Source organism: Pinus tabuliformis, chromosome 6 (genome assembly GCF_031772625.1).
Source record: "Pinus tabuliformis cultivar Carrire ecotype Pingquan chromosome 6, CPIR1, whole genome shotgun sequence".
NCBI lineage: Eukaryota > Viridiplantae > Streptophyta > Pinopsida > Pinales > Pinaceae > Pinus > Pinus tabuliformis.
This window is the reverse complement of record NC_142292.1, coordinates 227,533,169-227,552,814: the sequence shown is the minus strand read 5'-3', so window position 1 is coordinate 227,552,814 and position 19,646 is coordinate 227,533,169. Positions and strand designations below refer to the sequence as shown.

The following is a 19,646-nucleotide window of genomic DNA, read 5'->3' as shown; positions in this document are numbered from 1 at the left end:
GTCTCGTTAAAGAAATGAGAGGCGGTCGCCTTTAAAGCTCTTTTTTCGACCGTTTAAACTAAAAAGATTGTCGGGTTTTTGTCGTTTCGAACTCGTTATCGGCTCTAAAACGACGTGTTTTCGACCGCTTTTTTACTTTTTCGGGTCAAAAACACTATTTACGAAAAGTACTCCTCGATCGTAATGGTCGGGCGGTTCTTTCGAGCATAGTTTTATACTTTTTCGGGCTCGAGAGACACAACTGTACGAAAAAGGACCCCCCTGGAGTCTCCTTTTCTGCTGTCTTTTCAGACTCTCTAAACAAGAAAAGACGCCGAGTTTTTCCTTTGTCAGGCTCGTTAAACACTTGATGACATCGGACGTTGTCGAAATGACACTCTTCAAGCATATGCTATCCCCGTCAAGCTTGTCACCCAAAAATAATCGGGGTACCTGCCAGAGATGGTGGGGAAAATGGAACTATAATAATTGTCGTGTCGGCAGTATGTCGCTCTTGAACATGGCACTAGTCTGCATTCGTGTCTGGGTGGGGATATCTCATCTCGTTTCACATTAGCCTCCGTGGGTTTGGGTTACCCTGTTTTGACCTCTCATCTGCTCATTGCCCTGTCACCATGACCTCTGCTCATTTGATGTCAAATACTGCCAAATCCACCATCGTGCCGCCGATATGTTCAAGAGAAGTTGACCTCTGCATTAGTACAACCTTCCCTTATATCTCACACAAACTATTTTTCCTCTGTCTCGCGTCGATGATGTGGGAAACATTATGGCCCACCTTCGATCAAGGTCACTTCCTGTCGACTTCAGCTCATTATCCAGGAAGGTGACTTAGAGACTCCCTTCAGGTGCCTTAGAGCCTGCATGCCTCAATGGCAGGTTCTTCGTGTTCGACGAGAGGTTTTCATCATTGGCCTCCGATCGAATGATTCCGTGGATGTTCGACGCCAGCTCATTGATTCACATGCCGCGGACTGTACCTATAGTACCTTGAGGGCCATTGTCATTATTGGTGGTACCTCTCGCGTCTGTTAACATTTTTCATCATTGACTGGTAATCAGACGATGTTCACGCGTGTTCGACTTCAACTCCTGTATTCACATGCTTGGACTTGTACTTTGTTCGGGTCGAGATGGAGCACAAGACCCTGGATCCTTGTCTGCTATGGTCCAGGCTGCGAATTGTGGATGATCATTACATGACTCATTGATGGATGGCTGCGCCCATACCTGAGTCTTCACGGATGGCTGCGACCATACCTTATCATTTATTTTGGTCTCTGCTAACTGGGTGGCTGCGTCCATTCCGCAGACCTTTTCGCATGTCTTTTTGGATGGCTGCGCCCATACCTAGACTGCATGTACTTGATTATCAGGGATTTTCGGTCCTTCCTGGTGGTGTTCCAGTTCGGCATGTGTTGTAAAGCATTTCACCCCTCCCACTCTCTCGGTCTTCATGCTTTAGGGGGCATCTGTTACACAGTAATTTGTCACTGCCTTCCTGTCAGTCACCCTGCTGTGCCCAGAATTCACAATCACCAAGTTCCTGCTTCCTGAACTGGCCCAAAAACCCATTTATCCAAAGTTTTGTTCATCAGCGCGTCTGTTCCCAAAATACCTGCGATGACTGGCGCCCTGTAGTGTATTCCGTGCGCTGCCAGCTCGGAAGGACATGGAACCTTTCCCGTGTTCTTCCGCGCTGACATGACTGTCCCAGTTATGTAGACGCGGTGACATCGTGTCAGTTGCCTCATAATCCGCGCTGATCCAGTTTGGGCGAATTTGTTCAAACAACCAGCCTTCCAGATAACTCCAGGCTTGGTTGTTAGCTTTGTGAATGTCGACTCCCTTCTATGGCATGTCTGTTCGACCCTTTGCAACAACTTCCCTTGAAGGTAAGCTCATCCTTCCACCCTTATAGGAGACTCCTTCTCCTATATAAACTCTCACCATTACCATGGGCAACTAGTTTTTGGATAGTTAGACTTAGCTTGGAATAGCTTGGATTGTACAGAGCTTGTAGTGCTCAGATTGCTGCTATAGGTGTGGTGTGCTAGGTGTGGAAGTGATTCATTGCTTAGGGAAGGTTGTTTTGTGTTATTTGTGTGAGAGAGAGAGTTGCTTGTCTTGGGAGAATCATCCTCAAAGGTGAATGCTTGAGATACATGCTGACTGGTCCCTCCTGAGAAGGTTACCGACGTCAGAACATTTGGTTGTACTCTTCTCTATTCTGATTAATAATAGATGACTGCTATTATTGTTCCATTCTCATTTGTCTATGCAATGGTTAAATGTGAATTACATCTTTTCTGACTGATGTATGGTTGCTTTTACTAGATTTTACGCTTGTGTTTGTTTCCCCTTCGTGTGTGCAGGTATCTATTCGCGGAGATCGCGGAGGATTGTGACCAGCCGAAGCGGAGGAGCGAAGGCAACATCTCTTCGTCAAACGACAAGCGTAGGAATCCAAGTAGGTGCTCTTTACCTCTTGTTTAATTGTAATTAGGAACATGCGTAGCAGCATTGTGTGATTGTTGCTAGACCCTTGCTGGGCTAGTAGGGATCGCCTCTACCCGTAGAGGGGATTTACCTCTCCAACAGGGCCAAACCTAGACAGCCCAAAGTTTGATAATTTTTCTTCCATACGTTTACTTAAAACAATATTAGTAGTTTTGATATCTCTGTGAAGTGAGAACCATATGGTGATTAAACAAAATACTTACTTTTCTCATAACCCTTCCAATGGAGTTGCGTTAAAGAATGCCATTGGTGCTCGGAATAAAGAAGTCAGAAGCTCACAAAAGAAGGACTTTGATGCCTTAAGCCACAAAATAACACAAAATAGTGACCAAATGAATAAGAAGAATATATATGTGAACCTAATGGCTAAGTACACTGTTATTAAACATAATACACTGACGTGAGGACTTTGCACCTTTGCAGCCATCCAAATATTTCCTGAAATCTACCCAATAAAAAATATAAGATGACAAGACTAGCACAAGATCAATATAAGAAACCTTTATTCTATTTCAAATAGTCAACATACGGCTTCAAAACATTGTCCCCAACTTCCTTCTCTTCCCTTATAACTAGTTGATCCCCCTTAGGAGATCTATTTGAAACCAGTCATTCTTTCTATAATATGCTCATTTGAATTTCTCTCTCTTCATTAATGGGTTCATCTTTTGTGGATGGAATTGTTGTTGTTGATTCATTGGAACCAACATTATTATTGTATGCATTTAAAATGTCCCTAAATGCCTCACTTGAGACCAATATTTCCTGATATGGCCCTGCTTGATGAATCTCCCCATCCACCATCAACTGCAAAAGAGAGACTTTAGTGTAGAAATTCAAAGAAAACTTGCCAAAACTACGAGCATTAGATATGTTAAAATTACAGAAATTATAATTATGTGGCATTTGTTAGAAAACTTCGTCAAAAATTTGTATACAAGAAAACAAACAACATCCACATGACTAGGACAACTGTTTACTAACCATAATAGCATCAAATGCCGAGAGAAAATCAACTTGGTGCATTACAAGGATCATTGTCTTGTTTGACAATGCTCCCATTATGTATTCCTACACATCAAAATCTGTGATCAATAAGAACTGAGGAAGCTAAGGAAAATGAAAATCATTGTTGTAGAAAGGTGCAATGTACAAATTAGTACTAGCTACATATTAACTGTAAAATCCTTATATCAAAAGGAAATCACCATATTAACCTTAAACAGGCTAGTAGCAGTATGAGCATCAACGACACTGAAAGGATCATCCAAAGATAAATATTAGAATCTTGATATAAGGCATGGGCAAGCTATATCCGCTGTGATAGAGGTCAAAATTCTGATGAAATACCATTACCCACTCAACCACCCCATCCTGTAATTCGGCAACCTCAAGAAAGTTGATAATATGACTTAATGAGATATTGGCTTGAATGATAACATCAATTACATTGGGAATTAGTCAAATAGGTTCTTGAATGATGTGCAAATTGGCTATGAATGTGAAGACGTAGCTTGGAGGCAAAGGAATTTTAAGAAAATAACAAGTTACAAATGTTGCAGCCGAAATCAAAATGAGAGATGGCCAAAACAATAACTTATTATAGGCTTTAATAAGCAGAACTGGAGATAGCCATTTGAACTCTACCTTGTGCAACTTCTTAATGCTTTCTTTGAAGTGTTCCTCCCATGCATGCAATTTCAGTACCTTTATATGCACCAACGGTTCTGTGGTATCCCTTAACCGCTGATACTGGGCTGACATGAGTTCAATTTGAAACTTATGTTGTAACTTTCCCATTGAAGGTTTACAAAGCATGGTGATGATGATAATTGCCGAGGCTAAAAGTGTGGCCCATTCAACTACATGGAAGAGGATGCTTAAAGCCAATATGGGCTGGAGTATTGTTTTCCATGTCTGATGAAACCAGAAAGGAAATTTGCCAATACAATAAGCATCTACTACCATATAATTCATGATTTCTCCGGTTGTATGCACTTGTTTAGCTTCATTGGAAAACTTTAGTTGTTTCTTATAGATTGCTGCAACGAGTGAAGAGCGCATATGCAGACCAATCCATCTAGTGCCAAAATAACATTGCCTTTGAGATATGGATGCTATGGTCTTGGCAATAAAGAGTGTTCCTACAAAAAAAATCCTTCATATTTGAATGACTGTCTACCTATTGAAACTCCAATAGAGGCATTCAAAACAAGTGGTCCACAAGACACAGTAAATACATTGAGAAAAGCATAGAACCTAGTCCTTGCTAGATTTTTCTAGTGACAACAAGCGAAAGCCTAGAAAACTAATGGAGTGGTAAACGGGTTTTTCTGCTTTTTTCCTCAACAATTCTTCTATAAATGTTGTATAAATAATTTTTTCTTGATCATCTATACACACAAGGAAAATTATCTTCTTCTAGAAGAATCCTGCCTTGGCAAAAGGATTCACATTGGAATTTAACTTCAATGGCATCTGATCTTCCTTGGAAACCCTCTGGCTAGAGTTGAGATATCAGATCTTCCTTCAAAGGCCCTATAAAGATAATGAGATGACATTTTAAGTGAGATGATATTTTAAGGAGTTTCAAAACTTTTGTAAAATTTTGGCTTTCCAATAGAGAAGTGATTTACATTGATGATCTATTATTGCTTTACAGAAGATTAATACAAGATTTTGGTGATTCTGGCTCACCTGAGTTTGTAGTGTATATTCTTGCTATGTTGATTTCATATGTGTGTCCATGTTCCTCTCAGATTATATCATAAGTAGCTTTTGGATGTTTTTCTCATGAATGTTTGGATTTGTTGAAGTCAAATATTGATGTATAATGCCTATATAGACATGGAAATTAAATCCTTAAAGTGCTCACTATGTATCTTTGCATCTCATCCTCCATCTCTGCTTAATCTGCTTCACTTTGATTTTTGCTACATATGATTCTAAAAGATAATCCTTCTTGTTGAACTCTTCTATACCATATACTACAATGTCTTACTAAACTATAGACCCAAGTGATGAAGGTCACTGTATATTTGCATTGGTGTTTCGGTGAGTTGATTTTTCATCTTATTTTTATGCATTTCCTTTGAAAGAGGGTTTTGAATCACCTCTATTTTGTGAGAGATTTCAATACATTGTTCTTTGCAAACCATTGTGAGAGGAAAGCACTGATAGAGGACTAATTCCAAAATGCAACAATACTTGGTAGAAGATTGAAACGGGCTAGGGCTAGGGCTGTTGGTATGTATATATGATTTGCGTATTTTCTGATCATTCTCTATTGGTCTACATATTTTGTGAGTGATTTTAATATTTGTAACAACATTCTTCTATTGTTCTTGCAGAGAGAAATCCTTTGAAAGAAGCCACAAAGGGCCATGACTTATCATCACCTCAATGCATAAAATTTAGTTATGACGAGGTCAACTAAATAACCGGTGGCTTTGGAAGGCAAATTTGTAGAGGAAGATTTGGGCCTGTATTCCATGGTTGTCTACAAAATGAGATGGAGTTGGTTGTCAAAGTACTGTCAGAATCATCAAAACAAGGAGACAAGGAATTCTCAACAGAGGTATGTATGGCTGCTTAATTGATCAGCATTTCACATTTTCCTATATAAACAAGAAAGGTCTTTTTAATTAAAGATAAAATATTTTTATCTCTGGAGAAACATTTCATCATTTTTTTAAATATATATGTGCAAAGGACACTGTGACTCATTCAAAAGAAAGGTATAATATAGGTTACTATGCTTTCGAAAGTGCACCATAAAAATCTTGTGCCCTTTGTGGGATATTTTTGTGAAGGAGAAAATCAGATATTGATTTACCAGTATATGTCCAAGGGAAACTTGAGGGGAATTCTCCATGGTATGGGTCAAATCCTGGGCTATCTTGTCTTGTGTTTAATCTTGAAAAACAATTTCATTTTATCTATATATATGTGTTGTCCTACCGTACAGTGTATATATATATTCTTAACTATTATTTTCTTGGTGTATAGGGCGAAATGCTTTACGATAGTTGGCTAACTAGAAAACAAAGCTTGACATTGCATTGAATGTAGCTCAAGGTGAGTGTATTTACGTCTTGAAAAAACCATGACTTTAGACTTTGTCAATGTCTCTGTAAAAATAATAATCAGGACTGGAATACTTGCATAATGGCTGCAAACCTATCATAATTCACAGAGATATCAAAACTACTAATATTCTTTTAAGTGAACGGATGGAAGAAAAACTATCAGACTTTGGGCTGTCTAGGTTTGGCCCCTCAAGTGAAGCAACCCATGTCTCAACAGATGTGAAGGGCACATTCGGCTACCTTGATCCTGAGTATTACACATTTCCCATTCAATTTTTCTCTCTATTGTTTCATTCAATTTATCTGGAATTGAAAATCAAAAGAGAAAATGGATTCATCGATATTCATAGGGCCGTTGCTTTGAACAGATATGCCACTACGCACAATTTGACAGAGAAAAGTGATGTATCTATATATATATATATATATATATTCTGAACTATTATTTTCTTGCTATACAGGGCCAAATGCTTTATAGCAATTGGCTGACTAGAAAACAAGGCTTAACATTGCATTGAATGTAGCTGAAGGTGAGTGTCCTTCCCTCTTGAAAAAACCATGAATTTAGACTTTGTCAATGTCTCTGTAAAAATAATAATCGGGACTGGAATACTTGCATAATGACTGCAAACCTATCATAATTCACAGAGATATCAAAACTACTAATATTCTTTTAAGTAAACGGATGGAAGAAAAACTATCAGACTTTGGGTTGTCTAGGTTTGGCCCCTCAAGCGAAGCAACCCATGTCTTAACACATGTGAAGGGCACATTCGGCTACCTTGATCCTGAGTATTATAGATTTCCCATTCATTTTTTCTCTTTATTTTTTCATTACAATATTGTTTCATTCAATTTATCTGGAACTGAAAATCAAAAGAGAAAATGGATTCTTCGATCTTCATAGGGCCATTACTTTGAAAAAATATGCCACTACGCACAATTTGACAGAGGAAAGTGATGTATATAGCTTTGGAGTTGTGACTTTTGAGATAATATTTGGGAGAGAACTAGTGGATACAAATGTTTCTGGCGAAAATAGTCATATCGTCTCGTGGGTAAGCTTCGTTAATACAACTATATTTGTATTTGTGGGTATGAAATTATTGGAGAATTAGAATTCTAATGGTGTTGTGGATCTGAATTTGTGTGCAGAGAAGATCGATGATTTGCGAAGGAAATATTGAAGGCATTTTAGATAAAAGGGTTGTGAAAGAGGTCAATATGAGTGCAATGTGGAAAGTAGCAAAATTGGAAATCTTTTTGTGACAAGTCCTTTCTCCATTAAAAAAAGTAGTAATCTTGATGATGGACACCCTTACATCCATATCTTTCTGGTAAAAAATATTAATGTTCCTCATATGCCAAATGCCCCATAATATATAGAAGGGGAGAGATTTCAATACATTGTTCTTTGCAAACCATTGTGAGAGGAAAGCACTGATAGAGGACTAATTCCAAAATGCATTGAGATGAAGTATGTGGAGGACCTTGTTCCAGAAAAACACTACAAATGGGCATATAAGGAATAGGTGATTCACATCTTCCAAGGAAACCTAGAAAAGAGCACATCTACTAGACCCCTGGAAGCCTATTTTGATTAGATTGGCCCATGTGAGGATTTTATCATGGACCACTAACCATCAAAAACATTTAAGCTTCTGACGTATATCCCAATTCCACATTTCTCGAAACCAACTTAAACTTGAATCCATTTTATTTCCTTGTGACAAGTATTGGTAAATCCTTTTGGCCTGTAATTGTTCCTTGACCATTTTTCCATTCCATGACAACCTATCATCCTTTGATATCAATGTGTTGGCCACTAACTTTAGTTGAGAAATATATGCATTCCATTCTTCAGTTAATGCGCCAAAAGGACCTATGTTTCCTACCTCTCTCTAAGACAATTGTTGAAGGATTGTACCTCTGTCCATGGAAACATATTTCATCCTGAAGAAGCCATTGTTGTGTAGTTCTGCCAGAGTGGCCTACACTATCAAGCTCTATGAAATCTAGGTTGGACACTGGTTGCTCTCAATCCCGTCAACTGTCTTCTTGCCAGACAACACAGGCGTTGGGCAGACCATGGTGGACTCTGGCACATAGTTCAGTTTTATTTTGGGTGCTTACACACCCCTTAGGCGGGCATTTCTTGCACATAACTGAGGGACCCTAAATCCAGTTCAGGTGAATTTTCTGAAATTTCAAGGACCCATGGATCTCTGCTTCGCTCATCCTATATATGGGCCATTTCCAGAGGTTACACTAGTGACTCTGCTCTTTGATTCCGCCCGTGTTAGGCTCGAAAGCCACCAGGCATTGTATCCAGTGCCAAAGGAGATTGCGGGTGTTAAGAACAATTTATTGCTCCGCATTTGGGAACTCTAACTATGTGCCCATGTATTTGAATATCATTGGAAATTACCACCAGCAGAATCTGTGGATAGAATATGATCTCCAGAACTCACGCATTGGATTTGCCAGTGCGGTCTGCAACATCAATTGATCAACTAAATATTGTTTAACACTCATGGTCACATTGCATACTCGTGGAAAAATTTGAGGTTAATTTTTAATTTTTGTTATTTAAATTGATTTTTTCATTGTATATATGGATTCAGCACACTGAAAAACCCCTAGGGCACTTTGATTGTGCAGGGTTAGTGTGGTGAAGTAAAATTATAAGTGCGGACACGAATGAATTCCTCTAGCCTGATAATGGGTCTAGCCACAATAGATACATTCTATGGAAGATTTCCTTAGGTTAGAATCAATCAAGAGGGCCTAACTCTTGGTCACTTATCATGTTTGATGAAGTCCCCACTTTCTTACTCCAACAATCTCTTGCTTCCTTCTTCAATTTCCTGAAACAAGTGAACAACAACAACACACAAACATAATAATAGACAAATTGCAATTAAACATGTTAGGTTCCTATACCAATAAGAGTCATAATTTTGAATGACTAAGGTTAAGCCTTATAATACTATACATATCTTTGCTTTCTACAAATTTTTTCCATATTAAAAAATTAAAAAATGTAAAGAGAGTATGTCCTAAAAGAAAAATCAAAGGAAAAAAATAATGAGAAAAGGTCAAAAAATGAAAATATATGAACCCCAAAAAACAAAAAGAGACCATGAAAGTGGGCAAGTCTAAATGCCACTACTATTTACGTTTATGCATAATAATGATTGTGTGTAGCTTGTTATGTGGTGAGCTCCAGTATTGTAGCAATAATGCTACAACTCCTGGGGCTTCCTGTCTCTCATTTTATCAACCCGGTAGTTCGTACAAACTTGGAAGCGACGGTGCTATATGCACAAGTACTAGCTCTTGTCGCAGCTGTCACTTGGTCAGCTGGCACAAGTCCGCTAGGGCTCAAGCCAACTTCTATAGGCTCTCAGAAGAAGCTTGCTAATTGATAGACGAAAGCTATTCTCAAAGGAAAACTACTCTACTTGACAAAATGGACTGAAATCAAATCAAAGCATGTAAACCTAGGAAACCCTAATTTAACTAGTCTAACCTCTACAATGCAAAACATGTGAATGAAACTTCTACCAATGCTGCTGTTACCTCTAATAAGTGCAAATGCATGGATCTAACTACTTGCATCATGAAAGATATGTTTTTTTATTTTTCCCTTAAGTGTGTGGAATGATTGTGATTTTGTGCTAACTAGGGTTTGATTGTGCAGATGGGATGGAGAAGGAAGGAAAGTGTGGGACAGGTTGGGGAGGCTAGGAGAGGTCCCTAGGGATCCTTAGGATCCATCCACAGAGGTCCCTCACATTCAGAAGCTCGGCAACCAAGTGAGTGGCCTCCTACAGGATGTCTGTAGGGGATCCTACAGGATACTCTGGTTTCTACAGGATGTCTACAAATGGCTACAGGATGACCTACCGTGAGTGTTTGGCGTGATGGAGGAGTGATGAAATGGTAGGGGGAGATGTGTAAGGTGGGAATGAGGCTGGTGATGGCTGTAGAAGTGGAGGAATGGGATAGGGAGTGAATGTAGGGAGTAGGTTGGAAGATAGAGGGCTAGGTCAACGAAAAGGGCTAGAGAATGGAAGTACGAGAGGAGTGAAAGACTTTGGGAGATAACAGAGCGGAGCAGGGGTCAAAGATGTGTTTGCATGCGTGATCAAGATGGAGGACGAAGTAATGGAATGAGAGAAAGCAGTGTAAGTGAAACAAATGCTTATGATTGTCACCAAACCAAAAATGCATTAACCTAAACTACCTGTGCTTGTAAATTCAATGAACAGCAATCCAAAACGTGAAGAAGAATGTGCATGAAGCTGTGATGAAGGAGTGTGGTGCAGGTGTGAATCATGTGGATGCATCTAACGTAACGCGACTGTGTTTGCAGCAATCATGAAATAAAGAAATGCGTATTTTTGGTGGCTAGTCATGGACTGCACTCCAATCCCAGATGAGACGGCAGTGAGCCTTAACAACCTTTTTGTTGGAGCTCCAATCGATTATATCTATCCTCTGCTACACTAAGCAAGTGGAAACAAATTCATCATAAGCAACTCCTATCTAACTCATGAAAAAGATCAACTTAACAACCTGTAATTCGAATTGCATGTGCAAATAAAAAGCTCAAAGTGCTGAAATGAAATGGAAATAACACTACAGCAGAGGGGATCTATGGCTCTCAGGTTGGGCCCTAACCTGAGAGCTATAGTCTCCTTAAGAAAACTTAGAGCTAGATCAAAATCTGCCTTCTTTATTCCAAATCTGATATCATGCCAAATTGGCTTACAAAAAGGAACAAAAATTGAGCTGTGCTCGAAAATTACAATAGCAATACGAGAGTTTCAACAACCTATCCAAGGCTAAGGCCTCTACACTTATACAAAAATGATGATCCAACAAGTGTCCTTGATTTTAGGATCTCGGCTGTCCAACTAGAGTTTAACTGCTGATCCTACAGGACGGTCATAACTGCTGTTCCTGTAGAGCAGTTTATAACTGTTGTTCCTGTAGAACAGCTGGCTGCTTCTAAGCTCGGAGGGGAGATGGATTGGAGCTCGGAGTTCTTGGTGGGAATCACGAGGAATGTCCCCAAGACCGTGGACATCCTCTCCTAACAGTCAGCAGTGCCACCTCATTGTCTCCTTGTCTCCTTTTTCGTTGTCTTTTGCTCCCTTTTAATGCCAAAACCTGGAATCACAATGCATTAGTCACGTAGATAGAGTGACTACCCTTCTTCCTACAAACAACATGAATAAACTAAGAAATTCATGCATAAGCAGTAAAAAATGAATGGTTTGAGCAAGTAGAATAGGCCAAAATGAGCCCAAATTGTACCAAAATTGGGGCTCATCATCACCCCCCAGCTGAACCATTTGCTCATCCTTGAGCAACTTAGTCAAGATCCTCATCCTTCATGGCTTTCACTGCTCCCCTTACATCCCAAGCTTCTGTGGTGATGTCTTCTTGGTCGATATGAAACCCTGCTGTGTTTTCCACTTTTTCCCATTGTGCCTGGTCATCCTTTCCTGTACTTCCTTCAACCAATCCTAGCAGCAATGGAGGGCTGAGTTTAAGGCCAATCCAGCTGGCCTGAAGTCTTTGCACGGATTTCTTGTAAAGGTCCACTCTTGCCAATGCTTCCCTCATTCTGGTCGGGGTATGGTATTCCCGGATCTTCAAACTATGTGCCAAGGCATGCCACCTACGTGCACAAGCCTGGGCAGCAGTTTCTCCCAATAATCTGTCCATGTCTTCAAAGTGGGCTATTGCTTGGGCTTGCTGGTCCATAAATTTCAAGGAAGCTGTGGGATCATTGGATAACTGTTGGTGGGCTGAGATGAGGGCAACCGGATCCTCTGGTTCTGCCCGAATGTACAGTGGCTCACTCACTTCTCGGCTCATGACCGATTTTTCTTCAGTGGCTCTTTGATCCTCATGATTCAGCCATGAAGCAAAATCCATCAACTGCAGATCGCCCAAGGCGATATTGGGATCCCAAGAGACCTCATTGGGCAAAACTAGATTGTGGATGTAGAATTCTGCTAGCTTGGCTTTGTCCTCTGCTGAGCTAGTATTGCATATTTCAGCAAATTGTTGTGGGTTATTGATTTGCTCAATACCTCTTTGTGCTAGTGTGTTTATCTGGAACTGTAGCCACTGATCCTTTAAGTACAACCCATAAGACTTTGCAGGATGTCTGCACTGCAGGGCCTCCATGGCCCAACTGGCCATGCAAGCCAATTGTGTTTCCTTTTGTTGCAGCTATTCCTTTAAGGCTTGCACTTCAATTCTTATCTGCTGTTCTTCTTCCTGTAGAAGTGTCTTTGGCCCTTCAAGATTGGTGGTCAGCTCCTTCTTGCCTTCTTGTTCATTTGTGATGCCCTTGGAGGATGTTTCTGCCCCTGCCTTGAGTTCTTGTAGCTGCAACCTTAACTTCTGGTTTTCTTCCTGTAGAAGTGCCTGTTGGCAACTAGCCACATGTTTGGCCATGGTGAACTCGCTCCTGACCTCCCTGAGCTGATCTTGTAGAGGGCCTATGTCCCCCACCCCATTTGATTTGGCAATTTGCATCCATGTATGGGAGCGGACTCTTTCTTTCTCTAATTCAAAGAATAGGGGTACAGTGAATTTTTGTGGGATGACCTTGCCCGCCTCCAAGAAGGTATAATATGAATTCAGATTGGGTGAAGGGCTAGGTTCGGGTATATGTTCTCTTGTTGTTTCTTCAGGTAGTTCTGCCTCATCCGCCCTTGGTGATGAGGGTCCTCCTTCTTCTCTTTGTTCGGTTTCCTGTAGTCGAGCCAAGGTATCCTGTAGGACGTTTTCAGCTTCCTGTAGCCTGGTTTTCTCGTCCAACAGGTCCACTCGGTCTTGCCATGTGCTCTTCTTCGGGCTTCCCTTTTCGTAGGTAATTGTGACCTTTGAGGGGGATTTTTCTTTCGGAGAAGCAGGGGTGTCCTCAATGACAATTGGGTTGCTGGACTTCTGCTGTGGTTTCCCTGTTTTTATCCGAACACTTCTCCGTGCTTTGAAGTAGAGAGGAGGGTCCCTCTTCCTCTTTCCTTTTGGCTTAGGTGGCGTACTGAGGCCAGCTAATACAGTCGCTGCCTCTCTGGCTAAAACATCCACCTTCTGCTTCTCAGATTTTGGTTTTGCATGGCTTCCTGTAGAAGCCTGTTTTTGCACTTTTGTGCTTCCTGTAGAAGCTGTTATCGGGCTTCCTGTAGAAGCCTTGGTCTTTGCTTTTGGGCTTCCTGTAGAAGCCTGCTTCTCACTGATCTTCGGGCTTCCTGTAGAGGCTTGCTTCTCCTTTCCTGTAGTGGTAGGTGTCTTTACTTTTACTTGCTTTGCTGCAGGGGTTTGATCCTTTTGTTTGCTTGTGAGTGCTGAAGAGGTAATTGGGCTGACATGGCCTGCCCCAACTTTGTCTCTTCTGCTTTTTGACCTTATTTCTCTTGCTGACAGGATGGGGGAGTCAGCTTTTTCTTCAGCCTTCTTTTCCTCAGCCACCGCTTCCTTGTCTTCAGTGCTGGAGGAGCCACTATCTTCGATCAACATTTTAATGTCCCCATCTCGTGTTAGATTCCTAAATGACTCCCAGGAGAGGGGAACTTTATATGAGTGCAGTGCATCCTCCACAAGCAATTTTATTAACCCACGATGGGCTATCTGATCAGGGATGCCCTGTCTTAGCTTTGTAGCACACTCCATGAGGGACTGCAGGAGATAATAAGGGATGCTTAGTTTTTGCTCTACAGGAAGGTCAATTCCGTGCCTTAACTCAGTGAGGAGCCAGAAGTGATATGCATACACGATACTGAACCGGCCTTCACAAGTAATATATTTCATAATGCGCAAACTGACTTCGTTCCATGGTGGTGACAGGCTGGTCCTCCTCACCCCATTTTTATCCTCAGAGAATTCTTCCTCAGGTGGGAAGAACTCCTTCTTTGCTTGCTGGCTCTGCTTCCGCTCTTCTTTATCCCACGACAGACCCATGGGCAGTTCTGTGATTCGACTTATATGCTCTGGGGTGAGTTGGAGGCTGAGACCTCTGAAGCTTACTGTGGCCAGTGTCTGGGATTTAGGCTTCAATGCCTGCAAGAATTCCTCGGCTACTTCATCATCGTAGCCCTGTAGTTTATCACAAAAAGGCATCCGTTGTGCTCTAGTGAAGAGCTCAACCACTGCCGGGTTTCTCCTTAATGCATTTGAATCAGTGGGCTCTCGCCTGATAAACCCACCAGGCATGATGAACACAGTGGGTTTGACCAAAGGCGGTAGATACAAAGGAAATTCGGTCTTATAGACAGAGCATGCAATGAATTCACAGACCACAGTCTAATTATACTGCTATCCTGTAGAAGCGATAGTATAGGCACGGTAATCCAATATTTTTTATGACCAGACTGTGAATAATGACCTTGCCACCTTTGAAAGCCAATTGCGGAAGGAGTTTCAGGGTTACCTCTTTTCTGCCACCTTTTCTTACGTGAAGACTTCACCTTCCTGTAGAGCTGCGTTCCTGTATAAACTGCTTCCTGTAGGACTGCGTTCCTGTAGAAACTGTTCCTGTAGGAGCAGTGCGCAGGCTTCGGGGAGAACGGTAGTTGGACTGCGGTTGAGGTGTGCTTCACTGGTGTTCAGTCGGCCGAAAGCTTGGCGTATCAACATGCAGAGGTATTCAGAAGAGTTACTCAAGTTTTGAAGTGGAGGTGGATGGATATACGTGCACAATCTAGCCGATTAGATTTTGAATCGGCGCAGCTCGTGGCGCGGAGGGTGAGCTGTCCCCACCGGACCGTTGGGTGACGTCACCCATCATCCGCCTGCACATTCACTTGCTGCCACATTCATTCCCACAGATCTGCCGCCGCCCTTTTCGGTTAAACTCGTTTCTCGGTTGACGGGACTGATCTTCACGTGCGTGCTGTGTGTTCCCTTTGTCGTGGCTGCCACCCATCATCTGACTATCCCTTCACTAGCCAACGTGGCCAGTCAACTGGCCTTACGGCCGCTCAACCATTCATTTCTACACCATGCAAACAAATCAAAGTGATACTCATGCGATTTTATGGAAGGAAGGATTAGAACACTTACCTGCGCGCGTCTGCACATGATTTCCAGTTTTTTGGACGACGGATCTACCTGCTGCATGTGGCTCACACAGTCCCGGAGGCTCGTGGTTACAGGATGCTGGCGCTGTAGTGGACGCTCTGGTTGCATGCGCCTGCGTGTTGCTTGCAGATGGCTGGGCGATGAATGGTATCCACTCCTGCAGGTTTGACTGCTACAGGATTCCCGCCGGGTGCCTTGTAACAGTCTCACCTCCTTGGGTGCATGCTAGTTGACAATGGAGATGACCTGCTAATCGTGCTCCCGAAGCTTCTGATGCTTGACATGGACGTGGTATGAGCTCTCGGTGTTCGTTTTTCTCCGACAACTGATTTTTTTCCACGAGAACTCATTGATCTGGTTTGCTGGTGCAGGGATCTTGGTTGCATGGCGACGAGGATGGTGGAGCAAGGTATCAGCGTCGTGCATGGGCCCAAAAGAGGCTTGCATGCGTCCACACCAACCCGTAGTCATCAGATCCGCTCATGAAATGCATTCTGGCTCGTTCTAAGCTTCTACAGGAAGTTTCATGTAGAAGTACAGAGCTTCCTGTAGACAGGCAGCTCTTCCTGTAGAAATTTGCACCTTCCTGTAGAAAATCTGTGTCTTCCTGTAGAAAGACAGCAGTTTCCTGTAGAAGATTCAAACCATGATAAAATTGCACATATCTTGAAAAACATAAGCATTCTTGGAGGAGGAGCTTGTGAGGTGTCTTGGCTGCATGAGAAGGACCTTTGACTTTGACTTGAGAGGCTTCCTCTCCTCCATAGAACACTTGCAATCTGCATGCAAATTTCACATAATAGCTTATTGATCTTGTTTTTTTTTTTTGAAAGATAGCAGGGGCGCCTCAATGAGGTTTTCACCCTTACCACCTGCCTTAAGCACCTCAGAGAGGTTTTCACTCAAGGATCTTTATTTCTTTTTTTTTTCTTTTTTTTTTTGAAAGATAGCAGGGGAGCCTCAAATGAGGTTTTCACCCCTACCACCTGCCTTGGGCGCCTCAGAGAGGTTTTCACCCAAGGATCTTTATTATTTATTTATTTATTTTTATTTTTATTTTTTAGATCCTTCAGGGTGTGCCCAAAGCAGGGGCAGGACCCTTCTCTATGACCAATACTGCCTTCTCCATTGTTTTGATGAACTCTTGTCTCGAGGGAGGCTTCCTGTAGATCTTCAATCGATGCCCATTGAAAAGCATGGGAATGGCTTCCTCATCAATGGTTCGAATGAGGACAGATCCATTGTCATGACACTTTTCCACTGAATATGGTCCTAGCCATCTGGTTCTCAACTTCCCCTTGAAATCTTTGTATCTGGAATCATACAACAAAGCCCAATCTCCCGGCTGAAATTGCTTGTCATGGAGATGTTGGTCATGCCACACCTTCCTCTGAAGTTGAACCACTTCTGAGTGAAGGAGGGCCTGCATGCGGTGCTCATCCAGTCCATTCAGCTGCAATAACCTTTCTTGCTGTGCATGGCTGAGATCTAGGTCCAGCTGAGCTGCCATCCTCAAAGTGTTATACTCAAACTCAATGGACAGCAAAGCTTTCTTCCCATAGACCAGCTCATAAGGTGTGAAGCCGGTGGTGGTCTTCCAAGTGGTGTTGTAAGCCCATGTGGCTTCAATCAGGCGATCTGCCCAGTCCTTTCTGCTGCTGCTCACCACTTTAGTCAAGATCCCTTCTAATGCTCTATTGGTGACTTCCACCTGCCCATTTGCTTGAGGATGATAGGGGGTGGAAGTCCTATGCTTGATCTTGTGATGAGCTAGTAGATCTTCAACCAAGTTGGATGTGAACTGGCTCCCTTGATCGGTCACCATCTCTCTTGGGTAGCCAAACTTGTAGAAGATGTTCTCTCTTAAGAACTCGACCACCTTCTCTTCTGTTGCTGCTTTGATTGCTTTAGTCTCTGCCCACTTTGTCAAGTAGTCAGTACACACAATGATGTAGGATCTCTGCCTCGAAGAGGGATTGATTGGACCCACAAAGTCCATGCCCCACTTCTCAAATGGCTCAAGAGTCACTTGAGGTTGGAGAGGCATCTCATCCCTTTGGGTCGGTTTCCCCATTCTTTGGCATTGGTCACACTGGCTGACATATCTTCTGACATCTTGATGAAGTGTGGGCCAATAGTAGCCTGCCTGTAGGATCTTGAAGGCAGTTCTCTTTGCTGCAAAATGTCCTCCACAAGGCCCATCATGACAGGTGAGGAGATGTCAAAGACTTCCTCTTCCCTTACACAATGCCTTAAGATCTTATCGGGGCCAAGCTTGAACAGATTGCCCCCAATCCATGTAAATGAGGCACTCTTTCTGATGATTTTGCTCTTCTCTTTTGAAGAGAGGTGCAGAGGGAACTGAGCTGAAACAAGGTAGTTTGCTATATTAGCAAACCATGGAGAGAGTACTGAGATAGCAAACAGATGCTCATCAGGCATCTGGTCATCCACCATCCCATCTTCATCTGCAGACAAATCCAATCTAGACAAGAAGTCAGCAACAACATTTTCTCTCCCTGGTTTATCAACAATGGTTAGATCAAACTGCTGCAATAAAAGTAACCATCTAATAATACGAGCATTCACATCTGGTTTATTCATCAAATATCTAATAGCAGCATGGTCAGTACGTACAAAAGTCTGGTAACCAGTAATATAATGTCGGAACTTGTTCAGTGCATGAACCACAGCTAAGAATTCCTTCTCGGTTACAGTGTAATTCAGCTCTGCTTTGGACAAGTTTTTGCTAACGAAGTAAATGGCATATGGAAGTTTTTGCTCAACTTGTCCTAAGGCTGCACCTATGGCTTTGTTCGAGGCATCAGTGTGGATGTGGAAAGGTAGGGCCCAGTTTGGACCTCTCAGGATTGGAGCTGACACTAACTTGTCTTTTAATTCATTCAAACTCTTCTGACAATCGTCAGTCCAATTAAACTCCACATCTTTTGCCAACAGACCAAACATTGGTGAGGCTAACTTGCTGAAGTCCTTAATGAATCTCCAGTAGTATCCTGCTAATCCCAAGAAACTCCGGACATCCCTTACTTTTTGAGGAGGTGGAACCCTCTTGATGAGAGCAATTTTGTTAGGATCCACCTGCAATCCTTGGGAAGAAATGGTATGGCCTAGCACGGTCCCTTCAGTCATTAGGAATTCACATTTCTCAGGGCTAAGGGACAAGTTCATCTCGATGCACTTGGTTAGGACCTTTCCCAAGTTGGACAATGCTTCCTGGAAGTTGGCCCCATAAGGAGTAAAGTCATCCATGTATATTTCCACTGCATCATGGACCAACTCCGAGAAGATGCTCAAGACAGCTCTCTGAAAAGTAGCAGGAGCATTACATAGCCCAAAGGGAAGGACTCGGTAGGCAAAGGTACCCCAAGGACAAGTGAAGGTGGTCTTATCTTAGTCTTCCGGGCTGATTTGGATTTGATTGTACCCGCTAAACCCATCCAAGAAAGAGAAGAACTTCTTTCCTGCCAGTCCATCCAACACTTGATCTATGAAAGGTAGAGGGAAATGGTCTTTCTTGGTAGCTTTGTTCAGCTCATGGTAATCTACACAGATCCTCCACTTCCCATTCTTCTTGGGAACCAACACTAGAGGGGACACCCATTCACTATCTGAGATGGGGTAGATGAATCCGGCATCCAACAGTTTTTGCAACTCTTCCTTGACAATGTCCTTAAGGGCTGGATTCATTCTCCTCTGGGGTTGCCTAACTGGTTTACAATCCTCTTTGATGTATATATGATGGGTACAGACCGAGGGATGGACTCCTTTCATCTCCTTATAGCTCCAAGCAAAAGCATCTAAGTGGCTGGCCAATAGGCTACACAACTCCTTCTCCTGGGAAGGAGATAGGGAGGAGCTGATATTTAATGCTCTCTCAGGGCCGAACTCCACACTTTTGACTCTGGGAGT

The 19,646-nt window shown here is 42.3% G+C and overlaps 1 pseudogene; it reads left to right on the top strand.

The window, feature by feature from the left end:
- The window catches only part of LOC149258262 (aspartic proteinase PCS1-like), a 59,549-nt pseudogene extending 50,432 nt beyond the window's left edge, over positions 1 to 9,117 (top strand).
- The last annotated feature ends 10,529 nt before the right edge of the window (positions 9,118 to 19,646 follow it).